The sequence below is a fragment of the Rattus rattus genome, chromosome 2 (genome assembly GCF_011064425.1).
Source record: "Rattus rattus isolate New Zealand chromosome 2, Rrattus_CSIRO_v1, whole genome shotgun sequence".
NCBI classification, from domain to species: Eukaryota; Metazoa; Chordata; class Mammalia; order Rodentia; family Muridae; genus Rattus; species Rattus rattus.
The window spans coordinates 51107971-51127998 of NC_046155.1; positions in this window are offsets into that span (position 1 = coordinate 51107971).

The following is a 20028-nucleotide window of genomic DNA, read 5'->3' on the forward strand; positions in this document are numbered from 1 at the left end:
AGAAATGCATGCTGACAGGAGCCTGATATAGCTGTCTCCTGAAAAGCTCTGTCATAGCGTGACAAATACAAAGGAAGATGCTCACAGCCAACCATTGTACTGAGAACTGGGTCCCCACTGGAGGAATTAGAGAAAGAATTAAATGAGCTGAAGGAGTTTGCAACTTAAAAAGAACAACAATACCAATCAACCAGAGCTCCCAGGGACTAAACCACCATCCAATGAGCTTACATGGACAGACCCATGGCTCCAGCATCATATGTAGCAGAGGATATCCTTGTTGGGCACCAATGGGAGGAGAAGCCTTTGGTCCTGCCAAAGCTCTAATTCCCCCAGTGTAGGGAATGTTAGGATTGGTTGTGTGGATGGGTGGGGAAACATCCTCATCGAAGATGGTTGTGGGGGATGGTGGTGGGGGTAGACATTGGATAGGGTATTTATGGGTGGGAAAGGGGATAATATTTGAAATGTAAATAAATAAAAATCAATTTAAAAAAGAATTTAAAAAAAGGCTGGTAGTAGTCACAGAATACAGATAATTCTAAACCCGTGAAAGAGAAGAGAACAAGCTGGCATACAGTCTCTTGGTACAAACACAGAAGGGATGCATTAATTTAGATAGGTCGTGGTATATTTATGTGTATGTAGTTTTCCATACCAGGCACCAGAGAAATGCAAGTAAAGTCTGCATTGACATTCCATCCCACACCATTCTTTTCTTACTGAAACAACTAAGCCACTGTTTCTGCCTTCTAAATCAGCACAGGCAGCAATCACAGTATAAGATAGTCTGTGCCCAGGAGAAACAGCATAAAATTGAAAAACCTCCATGGGTTTCCCAAGGCTGAGAATCTGTATTTCACACGTGTATGTTTTAGTGCTGTGAACCCGCACAGTGTCATTTGGAATATTTTGTCCTGTTCCTCGAGAACAAGAATTTAGCACCTTGGGGATGTTAAAGTTCTCAAAGTCTTTTGAATCTAAGATGCTATTGATCTGACATGAGCTCCTATGCCAAGGACAGGAAATCTTATCAGCCTGACTAGGAAATAGCTATTAATCTCCCCTCTCAGGAGTACTGGCCATGCAGGGGAAACAGAATTCATCAGAGCATGAATAGATACATTAGAGAATATGGAATTTTTTTACTTAATATCAACTAGGTACAGGTTGATATATCTTAGGACACACATATATGACCTAACATGAGCTTGAAAATCCATTTCATGACAGTATTTCTTGTAATATAAGTTATGCATAAAAGATACATAGACTAATGTATAGAATGTGGTTGAAGTGGAATACAGTATTTAGGTTTGGTTTTTAAGCAATAAATTTGGCAAGTTTTTTAAAAAAATTATCGATTATTTTATTTATTTACATTTCAAATACTGTCCCCTTCCTGGTTTTCCCTCCACAAACCCCATATCCCATCCCCCTTCCCTGCCTCTATGAGGGGGCTCCCTCACCCACCCACCCACTCCAACCTCACTGCCCTAACATCCCCCTAACCTGGGGCATTAAGCCTCCACAAGACCAAGGGCCTTCCATCCCACTGATGCCAGATAAGGCCATCCTCTGCTACATATGCAGCTGGAGCCACAGGTCCCTCCATGTGTACTCTTTGGTGGGTGGTTTAGTCCCAGCGAGTTTGAAGGGGTCCGATTAGTTGATAGACTTTTCTTCTTATGGGGCTGCAATCCCCTCCGGCTCCTTCCGTTGCACTAACTCCTCCTCTTTGCACTAACTCTTCCGTTGAGGTCCCAGCGCTTAGTCCGATGGTTGAGTGCAAATATCCACATCTGTATTGGTAAGGCTCTGACAGGGACTCTCAGGAGAAAGCTATACCAAGCTCCTGTACTTCTTCATATTAGCAATAGTGTCTGTGTTTTGTATCTGCAGATGGGATAAATCCCTTGGTGGGGCTGTCTCAGGATGGTCTTTCCTTCATTCTTTGCTCCACTCTTTGTCTCTGCATATTCTTTAGATGGGAACACATCTTACCAAAAGCAATCTACAGACTCAGTGCACTTCCCATCAAAAGTACAACTCAATTTTTCGTAGGGATAGAAACAGTAATTCTCAAATTTATCTGGAATAACAAAAACCCTATGGATAGTGGAAACTATTATCAACAATAAGAGAACTTCTGGGGAGGAATCACCATCCCTAACTTTAAGTTGTATTACAGAGCAAGAGTGATTAAAAACTGCACAGTATTGGTACAGTTATAGGCAGGTAGATCACTGGAATAGAATTTAAGACCCAGAAATAAACTCACACACCAATGATCACCTAATCTTTGTCAAAGAAGCCAAAACTATTCAGTGGAAAAAAGACAGCATATTCAACAAATGGTGCTGATTCAAGTAGCAGTTGGCATGTAGAAGAATGCAAATTGATCTACCCTTATCTCCTTGTACAGCTCAAATCCAAATAGATCAAGGACCTCCACACAAAACTGGAAATTTATTTTTTAAAGTGATTTACTGTAATAATGAGAAACAAGAGATAATTAGATCCAATTGTGCATTGTTACTTTATTTTTTATCATACCTTTCCCTCCCCATCATCTCTCTAATTTATAACCTCTGAAATCATCAATATGTATGACTTTTCATTTTGAGTTGAGCCTTTGTGGCTGTATACCACGTGTAAGCAGGTGCCCACGGAGACCAGTAGAGGGAGTCAGATTTCCTGAAGTTGGGTTTACAGAATAAGGTGAAATACCAACATAGATGCTCAGACCCAAATTCTTCAGGTTATCTGGAAAAGCACTGGGCCTTTTAGTGCTAAAGCATCTCCACAGACCCCAAATATTGATTTGTAACTTTTTTGTGACATATACACAAATTTACAATCATGTTTTTTTCTTCTAAATTTAAGGAGCATTTTGCAGGAACAAAAACTTTGTACTCTGCTGACAAGTTTATTTTAATTTCCAAATGTGGCTTTACATATAAAAAATACTTGGAAAATATAGAGTTAAAGCAATAATACTTTAACTAAGTAAATAATAAAATACTAAGTGGTAAATGTGAAAACATGGAAGGAGAAGGAGTTGGGAGGAATGAGAAAAAGGACTGTATAAAATTTAAATAGAAATTAAAAACAAAAAACGTCATAATGATGTAGGTGTGTTTTTCTGATAAATAGTGCTGATTTTAGACAATAAAGGGGAAATAATATGAATGAAACTGTGGAGTGCAACTTGTCCATACAGATAAGTACCAGAGAAGCTAGCAAAGTTACGCACACAGGCTTGTCTCTTCAAAGGAAAGAAATGTTTACCTATATTCCACTCAAAATGCTGGAAAATCATGTAGTTTTCCAACCTACTAAATTTTTATCATCCATGGGTCAAAGCTTCCCTTGAATCTCTCAGAATATTACGTGTGTTGATCCCAGACTTCTCCCCACTATATATGTACCATTGCTTCTTAGTTAATAAAACACATCCTTTTTTTGTTTCATTTTGGTTTAGTTTTATTTTTCTTGGATATTTTATGTATTTACATTTCAAATAGAAAGATGACACTTCTTCTTTACAACAGCAGAAGTAACGTCTGTGTTACCTGTAGGGATAAGCCAACCCTAACTCCAGTAGGCATTATGTTTCCCTCATTCTGTCTAGACTCCTGTCTTGTTCATTGTTATGAGTCAACAGAACCCACCTTTATAGAGGAAGTAATATGTTGTTTGTAAAAACTTTCAATGGAAACTTGTCTTAAGTGTTGTGGTACACATAGGACTGGGTTAATTGTCTTAGGGAAAGAAGAAGGCATAAAATTCTCTGGAGCTGGAGTTAGAGGTGGTCACAGCCGCCTGGACAGTATGAGCCAAATCCAGTCCTCTGTTAGAATAGCTGGTGCTCTTAATCACTGAGATACCTTTTCAGACCCAAGGATGTTTAATTCTTTGAACACATTTACAAAATAAGTTATCTAATATTTTTGCTGTTGGGAAAAAATTTAACTAAGGTCGTGAAAATTATAAAAAAAAATAGTCACTGAGTTGTGTTTATGCTCCAAATAATATGGCAGCCTTTGGGATACTTAGGATTCTTGAGAAAGTGAGCTTTGGTGCTAAGTATACTGAAAAATAATTATTCAGTAATTAAATTCAGCAAACAAGTTAACATTTATTGAAGAGTAACTATAATCTTGAAACACTCAGCAGCATGCATCTGGGTCTTACTATGTTTACTAAAGATATGGACAAGACCTGAAGAAGTACAAGCAAATAAGTAATTAACACTAAGTAGAATGCAATTCAGTTCTTGTCCTTAATGTGGAGGGATAAAGATATCTCTTTGTAAACTAAGTCTGTTCAGAACCTAAAGAAAATGTAGAGTGCACAGCATCTCACAGCAGATAAAATACTTATTCACATTTGGATTAAAATTCTAACCCTACAGGAAGTTTCTAAAATATACATTATACAGTGTAGACATTTGTGGATGGATAGATGTCTAAGGAATAAATTAGACAATACCCTAAACATCCTAGAAGATTCAAACATTTCTTAGAAATCTCTACAAACTAAATCAGCACAGGACTAAATCCGCCCAGAAGAGCAGGAAGAGCAAACCTAGGAACCATGAATATAATGATCAAAATCTATGCCGGAGAAAATGAGCACATAACTGGGAGGTGCAAAGGAAGAAGGTCAGGCCACTTGAGCCCTCAGCGTCCTCCAAGCAAACTCCTCTCCATTTGATGACTAGAGTAACATTTACCATTTTGTTATGTTAGGATTTTAGTTGATATACTTACTGAAATCCAGTGTTTATCTTATAGGTTTGTTCGTTGTTGGAAGGTACTATGTCCAGAATACAAAAAAAAATGTTGCTTTCAGCGTGATTATTACAGGATGAACTTATTTTTTTTTCTCTCTCAAGCTATTTACAGTTGACAGATTCTTGAGGGATGAGAGTTAGGCTTCTTTTAGGATGAACTTTATCTTTAAGCAGGTAAAATCTTAACAGTGTGAAATAGAGTTGTGAAAAACAGCCTGTGAGGCAGGGGACAGATGATGAGATATGGGGATATGTAACATCTTTTACTTCCCGGTTGGTAATAAATAGCGTTACATAGTTGGATATTTTTGTTTACATTATTTAAAATATTATCTTACTTCATCAAATTTTATCTCCAGATATTTCTTTGATGACAAATCCAAAGGGGACCATCTAAACACTCAAATAAACTATGTGAACAACCTGGCTTTAGGAACTCTCTGGCTATACAATCTATAGAAGGTGAGAATTATTGAGAAAAGTAATCATTTTAATTGCAACACAAAATAATATAAATTTTAAAAAAGCAGAAATATTGCCACATATTTAATGTATAGAATTCATTAAGGTAACACATCTAACCAAGAAATGACTTGGTCTTGTGAAGGCTCATTTGCCCAGGGTAGAGGAATGCCAGGATGTCAAGATGGGAGTGGAGGCATCTTCATAGAAGCGGGGGAGTGGGAGGGAGATGGGAGAAGCAGGAAAAGGGGGATAACATTTGAAACGTAAATACATAAAATATCAAATGCAAAAAATAAATGGCATGCAATATCACATTTTTAAACTGTATTTTCCTAATCAATAGAGTTTTATTTGCCATTTTGGAATGTCTGCTTATAGCGCCTGTTCTGTCCTTACAGAAGAATAAGAGTTCACGTAGTCACACTGACTTTTCCACAGCTGTGTTCAGGCACGTTGACAACGCAACAGGAAACAAAGTACACACTCAAGCTGCCATTACTCTGCCTCACGATCCCAACCCCATGCTTCTTCTCATGCAGCTCTTCAAAAGCACTTCGAGTTTCATAATATTCCTTTGAATTTCAAACTGAGCCTCTAAGTGGTTGATTAATGAATTGAACATGCCAAAGTTCTGATTTTAGATCTCACTGCAATGATTACTGAAATAATTTACATAATAAATGCAAGACAGATTCATGAAATTTGCACATACATTGATTTTTAAATGCTATATTTTCCAGGGAACTCTAAGCAATCTGTGAAATTCAGCTTGGGATAAATAAATGGTCTCTTGTTAATTTATACAAATTACTTTAATGTATTTTTCATAGGCATAAATTATCATCAATATAATTTGGTGATGGGGATAATATGTGATATATAACTGTATATATACATATGCTGTATATATGTATATATGTATACATGCATGTGTGTATATGTATTGCCTAGAAGAAGTGTAAAACTTGGGATTATTAAAAGAATAGAAAGTTTTCACCAGAACATATCTTTGCTTCAATCACTTTCACTTTGTGCTCTTCAGTAGTTTTCACAGGTTTTCTTGAAACTGCCAAGTTAACATGGTTCCTGGATATTTGGGGAGGGGGAAGGGTTATGGGTATGTTGGTCTGGAACCCGGGAAGGGGAATAACAATCGAAATGTAAATAAGAAATACTCAAGAAAATAAAGATGAAGAAAAAAAGAAAAGACAAAAAAAATACCACTATGGGAAGATTATATCCTGAATAATGTTTTCTTTTAAATTTCTGGAATCTTATAAGTGAAGTGAAGTGAGAAGTTAGGTGGAATGCATACAGAGACCATGACAGGGCTGACAAGAAGAGCATCTCCTATGGGACACAGCTAAAGGAATAAGAAAGTATTTACCTTCTAGAAGCAATGGTTTAGTTCAGATAATAGCTACTCCAAGACATTGTTGTTAAGAGATTATTCCAAATTACCAGAGAAGTCAAGAAAAAGGATGATAATCGAATATACATATCATTGGGCAGTATTCTAAATGCAAATAGACAATGTTGTGAATAGTTATACAAAATCACTGAATATGTTCCAGAAAAGCTACTTCCTACAGTGTGAGAGAAAATTTTAAGTAACCTGTTGTAATATCAGAGTATGTTCTTGCGTGTGTGTGTGTGTGTGTGTGTGTGTGTGAGAGAGAGAGAGAGAGAGGCAGAGAGACAGAGAGACAGAGAGACAGAGAGACACAGAGAGAGAGAGGGGTGTATTTAAGCAATAGCTCTAATACTTTAGCTCCTTTTATTATAGCGTGATGTTAATAATCCCTCATTGAACACTTACTTTGAGTTAGTAATGTGAAAGAACTTACTTGGTAAGAATTAATCAGTCGCTCTAGACCTTCTTTCTGCCTTCAGATATTTCTAGAGCATGAAGGAAGCCAGATTACCCTGTAATTGCACAAAAGAGTTAATCCTGAAGAAATGCAATACCATTGAAGCTTTGGACCATCTTCCAGGTAAACTAATTATATCGAGAGAGAAGGCATGTCTAGGAACAGCAAGTGAACAACTTCACAGATCAGCCCAGACAAACGTGCCAAAGTCCCGCATTGAGAAATGAATCAGTGATTTCTTGTGAAAGGCGCTCTGTTTCACGGTTGTTTGTTTTGCAAAGATACAAATGATGAATGCATTTTAAAAGAAATGGAGCATACATTGAAAACTTTATGCACAGACAATGATGGAGTGCAACTATGATAATCATCTTGAATGGAGTGGTAAGAAAATCTGTTAGAGAACAAGTGCTTAAACTGGTACTCAATGGATGAGCAAAGTATGGAGAAGTTAAGTAGCAAAAAACCAGTACGAGCCCTGTGACTCTGCTTGCTCTGTTAGCAGAACAATGGCCAACCTTGGTTAAAGCACAGGAGTTTTGGATAGGCTATGCAAAGTAGTTAAAAGTGGGAGGACGGATAGAAGAAATGGGTCCTTCAGACAGCACTAGAATAACAGGATTTCTATGAGGACCCAAGTGTCAAAAATCAATACTCTCTTCAGCACACAACATAAATTGGTTAAAGAAGAGACACAAATACAATAAGCTCTGCCATAAAACTACCCATTTTTTGGGAACACATATAAAATTATTTCATAAATCTTGAGCATACCAGTGACTTCAACCTCAATTTACCAAAAATCTTTAAGGACTATATATATATATATATATATATATGTATGTATATGTGTATATGTATATGTATATATGTATATGTATATATGTATATGTATATATGTATATGTATATATGTATATGTATATATATATGCATGTATACTCTCACACCACCACCACCACCAGTATCTAGAAGTACAGTATCCTTATAAAAACTAAAATTTACCAATAGATTCTTGAAATTTCAGAGTATTGCCTATACATTATCAAAATATCCAATCCATGTTATCTCTATCATTAAAATTCTGTACTGCCACTAAGATTTCCATAGACTGAAATGCTATCTTTCTCAGAAAATTACTGATTTAAGTTTCATAACTGAAAGGTCAGTCCAATACATACAGGAGTTAGCAACTGACAGAAAATCCATCCAGCACAACCACATATATTTGACACAAATTTAACGTATGTCACACACAAAAAAGGGGGTGATCATTGTTGAGGGAGACAAAAAGAATAAAGCCATTTAGAAATGGAGACTTTACAAGTGATACTGTTACAGAAAATGACTACAATGAGGTTAGAATTAGTTCACCAAACATGTATACTAAAGATACCAGAACTCATGTCAAATTAGGTTTTTATTAGGTTAGACTGCAATCAGCTGTCCAGAAACACAGCAAATGTTACAATTAGTTTTCCACTAATCATTAAACAGATTAATGATCTAATAACTTGTTCCTGATAGCAAGGAGCTTTGATTTTAATCTGTGAATTGCATGTTGGAGATTCTATTGTTCAAGTCTAACTTTGAATGAAATAGTTATTTTTATAACTGGAATGTTGTTATAGAATATTGTTTTGCCATATTTATTAACTTAAGTTAAAACATATTTATTCTTTTTTTCTTTCTGTCTGCATTTTCATTCTATTTTTGAATATATATATGTATATATATATATAATATTTGTAAATTTTTACTCTGGAGCCATAGAATACTCAGTTAATGTAAGAGATGTCTAATATTTAAAATGAAACATTATGAATGTTTCTAGATAAAAAATCAAATGTTATTTTCAATTTCATATAAATTTTAATTATTCTTGACCCTCCTCTATTTTAATTGTATGTAATATCAATGGAAGGGACATTTTGAAATTATTTCATGGATGGTCAATATAATTACATCATCCCTCTACAGCCACCAAACTCTTTTTTTATTTTATTACCATGTAGAAATGGTTATTTAAACCTTTATTAATTGGTTTTTAGTTTATGGATGTTGTCATTAGGATGAACATCTTATTGTATTACAACGTCATGTAATACTTATCTATAAAATATATATAAAAGAAAAATATTAATTTAGCATAAAAATCTCTTATCATGTCTCAACTGTATAAGTAAATATTATACAACAATTTCTTTTAATACCCTTTTTATTCTCTTTCAAATTCATGGCTTCTTTCCCCATTAATGTTGCTACATACATACATCTATATACAGTTTTTCATAAATAAAACTGCTTGATCTGTATAATGTTACTTGTATTTATGTTTTCATGGTTGACCATTTGGTATTTCATAACCAACTGGTATTAAACCCTGGAGAAGACCATTTCTCCCACTCTCAACATTTCTCAGTTACCTGTATTTCTTTGTTGAGGGTTGAGACTGTGTGGTATTTCTCCTGTGCGCTTTGGAATGTTATCCTTGTTGAACTTCTGTAGGAAATTACTCTGGTGAGATTTTTACCAGTGTACCTTCTGACATTATTAGGAAACAGCCTCACAATAAAAGTCCTGATCCTCTGGATCATTCCCTCCCCAACAATGGCCTCTAACTCTTAAATGAAGGATTATATCTGTATTTTAGACATATTACAGATGTATCTTTTGGGACTGGGCTTCCAAATTCTGCAATTTGGTTGGATGTGGTTTGATTGTCTCCATCTGTTGCAAAGAGAAGTTTCTTTAAACATAGATGAGGACATCACCCATCTGTTTATATAATAACAAATATTCATATTAAGATCAGGGACTGTTGTTTTACTAAAGTGGTGGTTATAAGTTCTCCTCAAAGACCCGTGGCCTCTGCTAGCTTTGGGCATTTTAGTGATAGTTACACCAAACGTGATCATGAGAAATTCTAGTCTGTGTATTTTCTCAACTGGGATAACAATTCAACTTCCAAGAGCCAAAGACTAGTAAATATCCCAACACAAGAAATGAGCTCCTCTCTTCTCAGTTGTTAGTTGTGATTGTACACGAGACTCCTAAAATATTACAAGCTATTAATAGTGCCTGGTTACCGAGCAGACATAGAAAGTTAGTGCTTGTCTCTGACGACACGATGCACTTCAGTCACAAGGCCCAGAGACTTCTGAGCAGCAATTGACCTGAGTAAATGATCCCTGAGGACTAGCTCTTTTTTTATTGTATTTTTTATTAGATATATTTCTTTACTTACATTTCAAACGTTATTCCCCTTCCCGGTTTCCTGTCCATAAGCCCCAATTCCATTCCCTCCCTCTATATTTCCCCATTTATTGCCCCCCATATCCCCCTGCACTGGGGGTCCAACCTTGGCAGGACCAAGGGCTTCCCCTTCCACTGGTGCCCTAACATGGCTATTCTCTGCTACATATGCAGTTGGAGCCCTGGGTCAGTCCATGCATAGACTAGCTCTTATGATACCAAAAGTCACCATACAAGCTTTCCAAAAGGGAAGCAACCAACAGTCCTCCCAGCTCTCATGGCTGTGGACCTCAACAACAAGAGCAACAACAGCAACAAATCGCATGGTTTTATAACCCTAATGGTTCAGTAGTTGAACACCTCCTTAAGTGCACTTGCACAGAGGGCAAAAGATGGCTCCCCTGAAGCGATCAGCTTTGTCTTGCTAAGTCCTCCTGACATGATATTCTGTATTTCTACAGGTGCAGAAACAATAAAGAACAAGGAAAAAACAGAAACAACAACAACAGAATTGATATCATAGGCGACCTGGGATGTTTGGAGAAAGTGAACCAAAGTAAGTATTTCTACTATAGACACAGCAGTAAAACAGATATTAAGAAACGTATGTGGAATTAAAATGTCACTCTATATCTCTGCCCAGAACTCTCTGAGTCTCTGGATGACTCTTGTTGTAAACTCTGACTTGTACCAATCTTTTTTATCCTTTTCTTACTGCAGTGACCTTTGATGGCCTAGTATAAACATGTTCCCATTATTACTGGCTGTGCTGTTCTGTCCTGGAGCTGTCACTATGGTATAGTTATTTGCTACACTTATTTGTTTAGTGTATTCCATCTTTGATGAAAATGACCGTGCATCTCAACATCAGAAAGAGAAAGGGCTCTCAAATCATACTTTTCTTCTTACCCATAACCGTGTTTTGTTGTCTTTGATGTCGTTTACAGAACCTGCCCTCCTAAAGAACACTAAACTTTCATTTTCTGAGCCTATCTCTTTCATAGATTATAATGTAACAGAAAGTATTTTTCCTTATATATTCTGTTCACTGTTATGCCTGTAACATGATAAGCGGTGCTTTCTATGCAGTTGGTACTTACAACATTTCTAAGTGAAACGTGCATAGGATGATATTCAACAAGCAACTCTCACGGACATCAGAATATTTCATATTGCAAGAATAATGTAGGATATATAAACATACATACATACACACACATATATGTAGATATACATATATATATGTATATCTACATATATATTTAAAATAATATCAAATAACCGCTAAATGCAAAACTATTCTCCAATCAAATACTGAGGACAGTTTGATGGCTGCAGGTAGTAGATAGTATAGTCTTTTTTTTTAACCTCTTCTAGTCCTTTATTAACGTTTGGAAATGCGTGGTATACATGATTAACAGAATCACCCCAGTGAGGAAGTACAGATAACTGAAAATGTTCTCCAGGACAGGATTCCAGAGCAGTTTAGGGTTGTCTGCTCTCAACCTCCACAGGAATCCAGCTCTGACACAGGCAGGGCAGACAATGTAACAATATCACTTGGAAATGGTTCTTTTGAAATGAATGACAAGAACTGATTGCGGGAATCCTTTTGTGTGAGAGGTAGTAGCTCTCTGGGTGCTGCTGTAGCACTTCAGTAGGCTGATTTGGGCTTTGCACAGTAAAACAGAAGAACTGACTGGGGTAAAAAGAGATATTATGTTTAGTCTAGAGAGGACAAATTGTCCAGGTACATACTTTCAGTTCAGGATCAGCTCAGGCCCTGCAGGAATCCACTAGATAAATAGTCTATGGACTAAAAGGCTGAAAATTCAGCTGGCCATCTGTGTCACCGAGTATCTAGAGTCCCTGAAAACTGAGGCGTAATAGACACGTGCCTGGAGGAAGGAAGACTCAGCAGTCAGTCCAGTTCTGGTCCTTCTGTGTCAGCAGATCTGCTTCCTCAAGTGTATGAAGGAAAGTGTCGGCCATTTCAATGTTCCATTGTTAAAGCAGCAAAGCCCGCTACCCCACCCCCCCCCCTCCCGCATCATCATTCATAAATTCTGTTTCCAGGTCCTGATTCTTCCAAGTCTACACCTTCCCGGTTCGCTTCAATCTTCACACTTTCTTAACAGTCTCGTTCCTGTTGAGGAGCTTCAGGACCCGATCTTTGTGATCCAAAGCCTTAAGGATAGACTGTCTGGCTTCCCTGATTTGACACATCACTAGTTTTCACCTCTGCATGTTTCCCTGTATCTACTTATTTATTCGATGCAGATCGTCATCAGTTGTTGCCTTTTTCTTTGGGATAATCCCTTTCTGTAGGTTGCTAAGTCTTTCCTAAACGTCGTGCTCTAGATTTGTCAGCTGGAGTAACTAGGCTGCACTAGACTCTCCAGCCTTGGGCATGGCAGGACATTCCTTTCTCATTAGCTATTTCATGTAGCATAGCTTTCTTCTCTTTGACCCTGATGTCACCGTACCTCTGAAAATGGTGATAAGCAGTTTTCCAGGGGTTCTGATAGTTAAGAAGCAAAGTAATGGGAGGTCTTGGCCACTGGGAAATACTTCACACCTTCATCAATGCACTCTTTCCATTTCTCGGCCTTCACCAAGAGACTTTTGGCAGTAAACGTCTCATAGTATAGTCATATATAGATTCTGACGTGTTTTTGAATCAGGTGCGTTAAAGGTTCCAGTTTGAGGAGTGTGTTGATTTTGCTTTCCGAAGTCGAGCAGTTCAGTGGATACTGTAACTATGGTGAGTGGCTTTTGTATTGAATGATCCATATCTTATGGTGAAAAGCAAAGATCTTTTGGGGTTATGCAAAACTGACGTGAAATCTTTTTCTTTTTACAAAGTAGGTCTGTTGTAGGAAATATTTAAAAAGGAACACCCTCTCATACTAGTGCCAGCACGGTCGGGCCACATGGCATTAGCTGGGTGTTCTCCTCTCAGTCAGTCAGACTCAGCAGACTCTGGCCTAGAGCTCTCAACACATCTCCACCGGACTTGCTAAGTTCCCAATTTCTTCTCTATGTTTAAAGTATTTGAGCCTTCACTTATCCGTTCTTAAATGTGCGTATTAAGTGCATCGACTAGCTATTGTTAAGGGTTAAATAAGCTGATGTATGGGATGAGTAGTGATCTAAGATGATGTCTGAAACGAGGTGGTGCACACCTTCCCTAGCTCTGATTGCAGTCCAAAGACTCTTTGGCCTTCCTCACGGTCTCTTCTGCCTGATCAGGGAGAGTTACCCTGACTCGTCACACACGAGAAAGTCAAGGTTCTATGGGGGATGATTGGACTGCCTCAAATCACTTGGTTTGGACACAGTCAAAAGGAATTTGTATTCAAGTACTTTTTTGCAGCTAGGAATAAAGTGTACTCAAGTTTAATCTGTACTTAGACAGCACACATTGCACTGTATTAGCTCCATTTTCAAATTCCTTTTGACAGAACAAAGCCTTGCACTGCACTGAATTGCAAAGCAGATTACATAAAACAAGTCTCTATGTTTTTGCTTTTTATTTATTCATTTTATGGTGCTAGAAAGATGTTTTTTTTTCTTTCTCCTTTGTCATCTTCCCCAAGCTATTGACATTTAGTACTCTCACAGGGGAAAGCAGAGCTGATGACTTCTATATTCAGTTCTTAAAAAATTCCCAAATCAAGGAAACCTTCTGAAAGTATGCGGGGAGTTGGTCTGGTTACCGTGGCAATCACAGATGTGGGCTAGCATGGAATCTAAGCACAGAACAACAAGAGAGGCCCGGAGTGTTTTGAAAGATGAGAATCAAAGGAGGAAAAGGAAGACAAAGGCCTCTGAACCAGGGACATTCACCTGCTTGAGTCCAAGAACAGTAAACACGATTTGAAAATTAGGTCTACTAATAGTGATATATACTACTCAGAACTCAGAACTCTCTTTTCAGAATTCAGCCCCTTACAGGATGTTCAGTGTCCAACGGTCAGCCCCGAAACTATATACTCACAAACAGCAGAAATGGACTCGTCAGTTTATGGTCATAATTATGCATATGCATACATATATTGATATGTGATTATAATCAAATTGAAACATGAGGAGAATAACAGGAGAGATTTGAGGGAGTGTACCTGGGGGAGGAGAAGAGAGGCAATTATTTAATCCTGTTTCTACTAAAAAATATTTTTAAAAATAAAAATGATTTTTATATTTATAAACCAGCATATATATATATTAAATATATGTATTCCTTAAAGCTACATACAGCAAATATTAACATATCTCACATGGGATTATATTTAGGCAAGATTGAACAAAATATAATGAAAGATTAAAGTCAGTTTAATTGTTGGAATTGTGAAGTCAGCAGTGCCAACCATATTGATAGATAAAAAGTGTAATAATCTCACACTAGATATTAGTTGTTGTGTCACACAACTGTGTTTGTCAGTCAGTCAGTGCCCACACTCAAAATGTCATTTAATCTTTAGCTAGTATGTAGTATATACTTATAGTAGTTTCATTTCTTGCATATAGATAGTATAGAATCAAAACTTGAAATAGGAATGTTTAAGATTATATATGTATTTAATTGAAAATTTTCCAAATTAAAATATACCCAAAACTGTATTATTTCTAGTTTTTTTTTCTTTTGGTTACTGTTGTCTTTTTAACCACAGGATTTATATCTTTAAGTTCTTTCCTTTATTTTTAAGGTAATCCTATAAGTTAATCATTTCCCTCTTCCCTTTCCTTCCTTTAAACTCTCCCAACCCGCCCATCTTTAATGTTTTTCAAATTCAGGGCCTATTTTTTTTTCCATTAGTTGTTGCTAGATGCACACATGTATATGTATGTATACAAATAATCCTAAATACATAGAAACAACTTGATAAGCCTGTTAATGCTAGTAATATGTATATTTTCAGGCCTGACCATTTGGTATTGGATAATCAATTGGTATTGTCCTCCCTTGGGAAGTTTATTTTTTCTTCTCTGCCTTTCTATTCCCTGTAGGTCATCGTGTAGGGTCGAGGCCTCAAGAGGTTTTCATCTTCTGCTTTGGTACCTTGTAAAGAAAGTGTCTCTAATTTTTGTTGAATATTTTTGTCTGACTCCCTCTTGATAAAGCATACATGTGAAGCTGGAGAGTAATATCTTTCGGTTCTCTCCAGCAATTTTCTGTTATGACCACATAATGGCTCACCATGGCCTATTAAACACCTGTATCCTTTTGTGCCAGGAATGGGGATCCATTTTCACAAGCAGCTAAGTTTTATTGTCATTTTATTTCTGTCTATATTCCCTTTGCTATAAAGCAGTCACATGTGATATTAATTGTCTTCAGGATATATGAAAATACCTGAGATGTCAAGGGAATTTCATAAGTCACAGACATAGATTCCATTTCCCGTGTCTTTCTTTGAATTTCTCCCTCAGATACATTAGAATGGCACATTTGGTGTGGAATTTAACATACAAGAAAAACATGAAAAAGGAAATGTTTGCTACCTATATAGTAAATTTAAGTGTAGAATTCAACATTATGGATTAAGAGAGCACAGTACTGAACAGATATCTGAGAGTGACCTGAGTGTTGGGATTAGTCTTGGTAAACCGAGGCCGTTTACCTGATTACATGTCATTTCATCTCCTAAAAAATGGGAAATACTTTGTATATACTTAACATTCATGTACTTTCACAGTAAGTTTCACATTTATCCTTCCCTGATAACCTATTTTTAGCATTTGATTTTAGATCCTTAGAAGAAAAAGAGTATATATATTATATATAGTATTTACAAATTCCAAAGAAAGCACCATCTTCAGTTCCTCCAAATTGTGATAGTCTCTCCATTTGTAAATACACAAATAAGAGGGCATGAAAACAAAGTCCTACCACCTCAGACATGTACTACCACCATAACGTATGCATTTCATTGGACATGCATTTTGTCAGACATGTAGTAGCACCATCACGCATGCGTTTCTGAAATTTTCAGCTTTCAAACACTCAATAGTACAATCATTTGAAATGCCACTATTTACTGTAAATTATGTGGATTACTTTCAGCAATGACTATCAGTTATTCGTGATAGATGCAATTCAGAGTTGATATTAAATAGGTGTCAGCATATATTAGTAAATGAATAACATTATTTGTTGGAAATTAATGTTTAACAAGGAGAAGCAATTGAAGTACATTTTCAATGAAAAGTATCAGAAATATCCACAACGAATATTTTTATTGTAATTTCAACATCCCAAGTTATTTTTATTATGGAACATTCATATTGGAAATGTCTAAAGCATATCGTTTTTCTGAAAAACTTCTGCACATTGACCCATGACATTTTCAGCAACCCACATGGGCAAGTCCATTCATTTTAGAGAAATTCATGAACATCTGTTGGCAATAATTTCTAATGACTTCATTTGATTCTGACACATTATTGCCTAACCCCATTATCTGAGCCCATCTGTGAGAATGGCGGGGAGCCCTCCAGCAATATGCCAAGCTCTTGGCATCTTGGCAAAGGTAGAAGTAGAGAATGAAGGGAGTAGAGCTGGCCCAAAGCCCCACTAAAGCCGGGATCTTCAGTAACAGCAGCCTAATCACCTCTCAGATATGACCTTTTTTACATGTCAACACTCAGGGGCAAAAGCAATACTACAAAAGGTTTCTTGATGCAAGTCATAAAATGAAAGGAAATAAAAGCAGAGTGATGGTACAGCCATTGACATTAGGAAATAACTGAGGTAAATAGCAATTTAAAAAGAAATTCTGGTCCCCAACACCAGGAAAAAAAAATTAAAAAAAAAATTAAAAAGAAATTCTGATGGAATACTAGCAACAATACAGCCCAGGGTTTAAAAAACAAAACCCCCAAACTGCTCTCTTGTATGTTGTGAATTTTGAGAGAAAATTTAGCAGGAGGCCCAGAAAACCTTGTGTTGAGATGTGTAGCACTTATTATATAATGTGTTGAACTTACAATGATAATTCTGTCTTATTTTTCTTTGTGCTGGAATTACAGGTTCCCACCAGAACAACTAGTTAAGCAAACAAACAAAATCCAAGATGCCCATAACTCAAAATGTATAACTGAGAAAGTTGAAAATAAGAAAGAAGTGATGCATTTATTTTCATTCCTAAAATCCATATAAAAGATAACTCCTGGTTCTAGATTTTCTGCTGGCCCTCAGGGTTTCAATCATGTTTCTTCCACCCCACATATTTAATCATGTTCCCCTTTTCCCCTCCCTGTCCCCTCTTCCACTAGAATTCCTTCCTCCTTCTGCTCACTCGCCACTGTGACTGCTTTCTTCTCCCTCCCAAGTGGGATTGTGTCATCCTCACTTGAGTCCTATGGCTTGTTAACCTTTGTGAGTTGTGTGGATTGTATCCTAGGTATTCTGTGCTTTATTGGCTAATATCCACCTATTATTGAGTACATACCATGCAATGTCATTTTGGGACTGAATTACCTCACTCAGAATGACATTTTCTAGCTTCATTTATTTGCCTTAAAACCTAGGATGTCTTTATTCTTAATAGATAAGTATTATTCAGCTATTGAGTTCATTATTGTGTAAATGAACCACATTACTTTTATCCATGCTTCCATTCTTGGACATCTGGGTTGTTTCCAGCTTCTGGCTATCACAAATAAGGCCCCTATGAACATAGTGGGACATATAACTCTGTAGGACATCTTTTGGTTATATGCCCAAGAATACTATAGCTGGATCTTCAGGTGGATCTATTTCTAATTGACTGAGGAACCTCCAGATTATTTCCAGAATGGTTGTACCAGTTTGCAGTCCCACCAAGTATGGAGGAGTGTTCCTCTTTCTCCACATCCTATTCAACATGTATTGTCACCTGAAGTTTTGATCTTAGCCATTCTGACTGGCGTAAGGTAGATTCTCAGCGTCATATTGATTTGCATTTCCCTGATCAATATGGACTTTGAACATTGCTTTAAGTGCTTCCCAGCCATTAGAGATTCCTCTGTTGTGAATTCTCTGTTTAGTCCTATACTCCATGTTTTGATAAGGTTGTTTGGTTTTTTTGGTGGTAAGCTTCTTGAGTTCTTTATATATTTTGGATATTAGCCCTCTGACATATAGGAGTTTGTTGATGATATTTTTCCCAATCTATAGGTTGCCAATTTATCCTACTAACTATGCCCTTTGCTGTACAGAAGCTTTTCAATTTCATGAGGTCCCATACTTCCATTCTTGATTGTAGAGCATGAGTCATTTAAAAGAGTGGAAACAGCAACCTTGGGAGGTAAGAGTTGCAGGGCCCTTCTAGCATGTACCAAAGACCTGGGAGATGAGAGACTCTTGGGAGTAAAATGGAGGGAACTTAGATGAAATGCCCTAAAGTGGGGAGAGAGAATTTGTAGAGTCCACCTCCAACAAAAAGACAGGGCATCAAGTAGACCCAGAATTGTTCCTGTCTAAAAGAACTGCAGGGGCAAAATAGAGAAAAGACTGAGGGAAAGGAGGTCCAGTGACCAGTCCAACTTGGCACCCATCTTAAGGGGAGGCTCCAAACTCTGATCCTGTTACTAATGATAGGTGTTCTTGCAGCATGGCTGCCCTCTGAGAGGCTCAACAAGCAACTGAAAGTGTCAGATGCAGATACTTATGCCTAACCAATGGACAGAAGCTGGGAACTCCTGTGGTTGAATCAGGGAAAAGCTAGAAGATGAGGAGGAGGAGGAGAGTGAGCCCATAGGAAGACCAGCAGTCTGAACTCTCCTGGACCCATGAGATCCCTCAGACACTGAGCAACCCACCAGGCAGCGTACACCACTGATATGACCCCACCACCACCATATACACCAGAGGACTGCCTGATCCGGCTCCAGTGAGAGAAGAATCACCTAGGCCTGGAGATACTTGACGCCTCAAGGAGTAGGTGGGTCTGATTCGGGTGGGGGTGGGGGTAGGGGTTGGGGAATTCCTCTGGGAGACAGGCTAGGATGTATGGCACAGGAACTGTCAAAGAGCAAACCAGGAGGAGCGATAACGACTGAATTGTAAAAATGATTAAAGAATAATAAAAGAAATAAAGATAACTTCTTACACTTTTTGCTTAAAGGTATCACTATCTAAAAAAAATCCTGTAACATAGCAGCTTGTTATGAGATCCATTTAAGCAAATAATAAAGATTTCTCTTTTAACCACATGTGAAAAATTGTTAAGAGATTAAACTCAGAATCAAAGAGAGGAATCTCTGAACAATAATCCTCACCTAGGAGGCACACAACTTCAGAGAGTGCATTGACTACGATAAGAACAAAGTGCTGGGTAAGTAGCACTATTCCTTATCTTTTTGTATCCTTCAAAAAGGCAAGAGAAAAGGAAAATAAAGAAAAGGGAGAGGAAGAAATTATTTAAATGCAGGGAAGAAGAAAGAAATAGGAAGGGGATAAAGTAATGAGGGGCGGGTGGTAAACCATGAATGAAGAAATAAAAGATAGCACCCTTGTGATTATGCAGCATTCTCTTTGCATGTTATCTATTTGAGAAATAGAAAGAAAAGCCACAGTAAGTTACCATTTCATGCTGAAAATAAGGAGTAATTATAGCACAAAAAATTAATCCAGACAATACAAGGCATTTGCCTA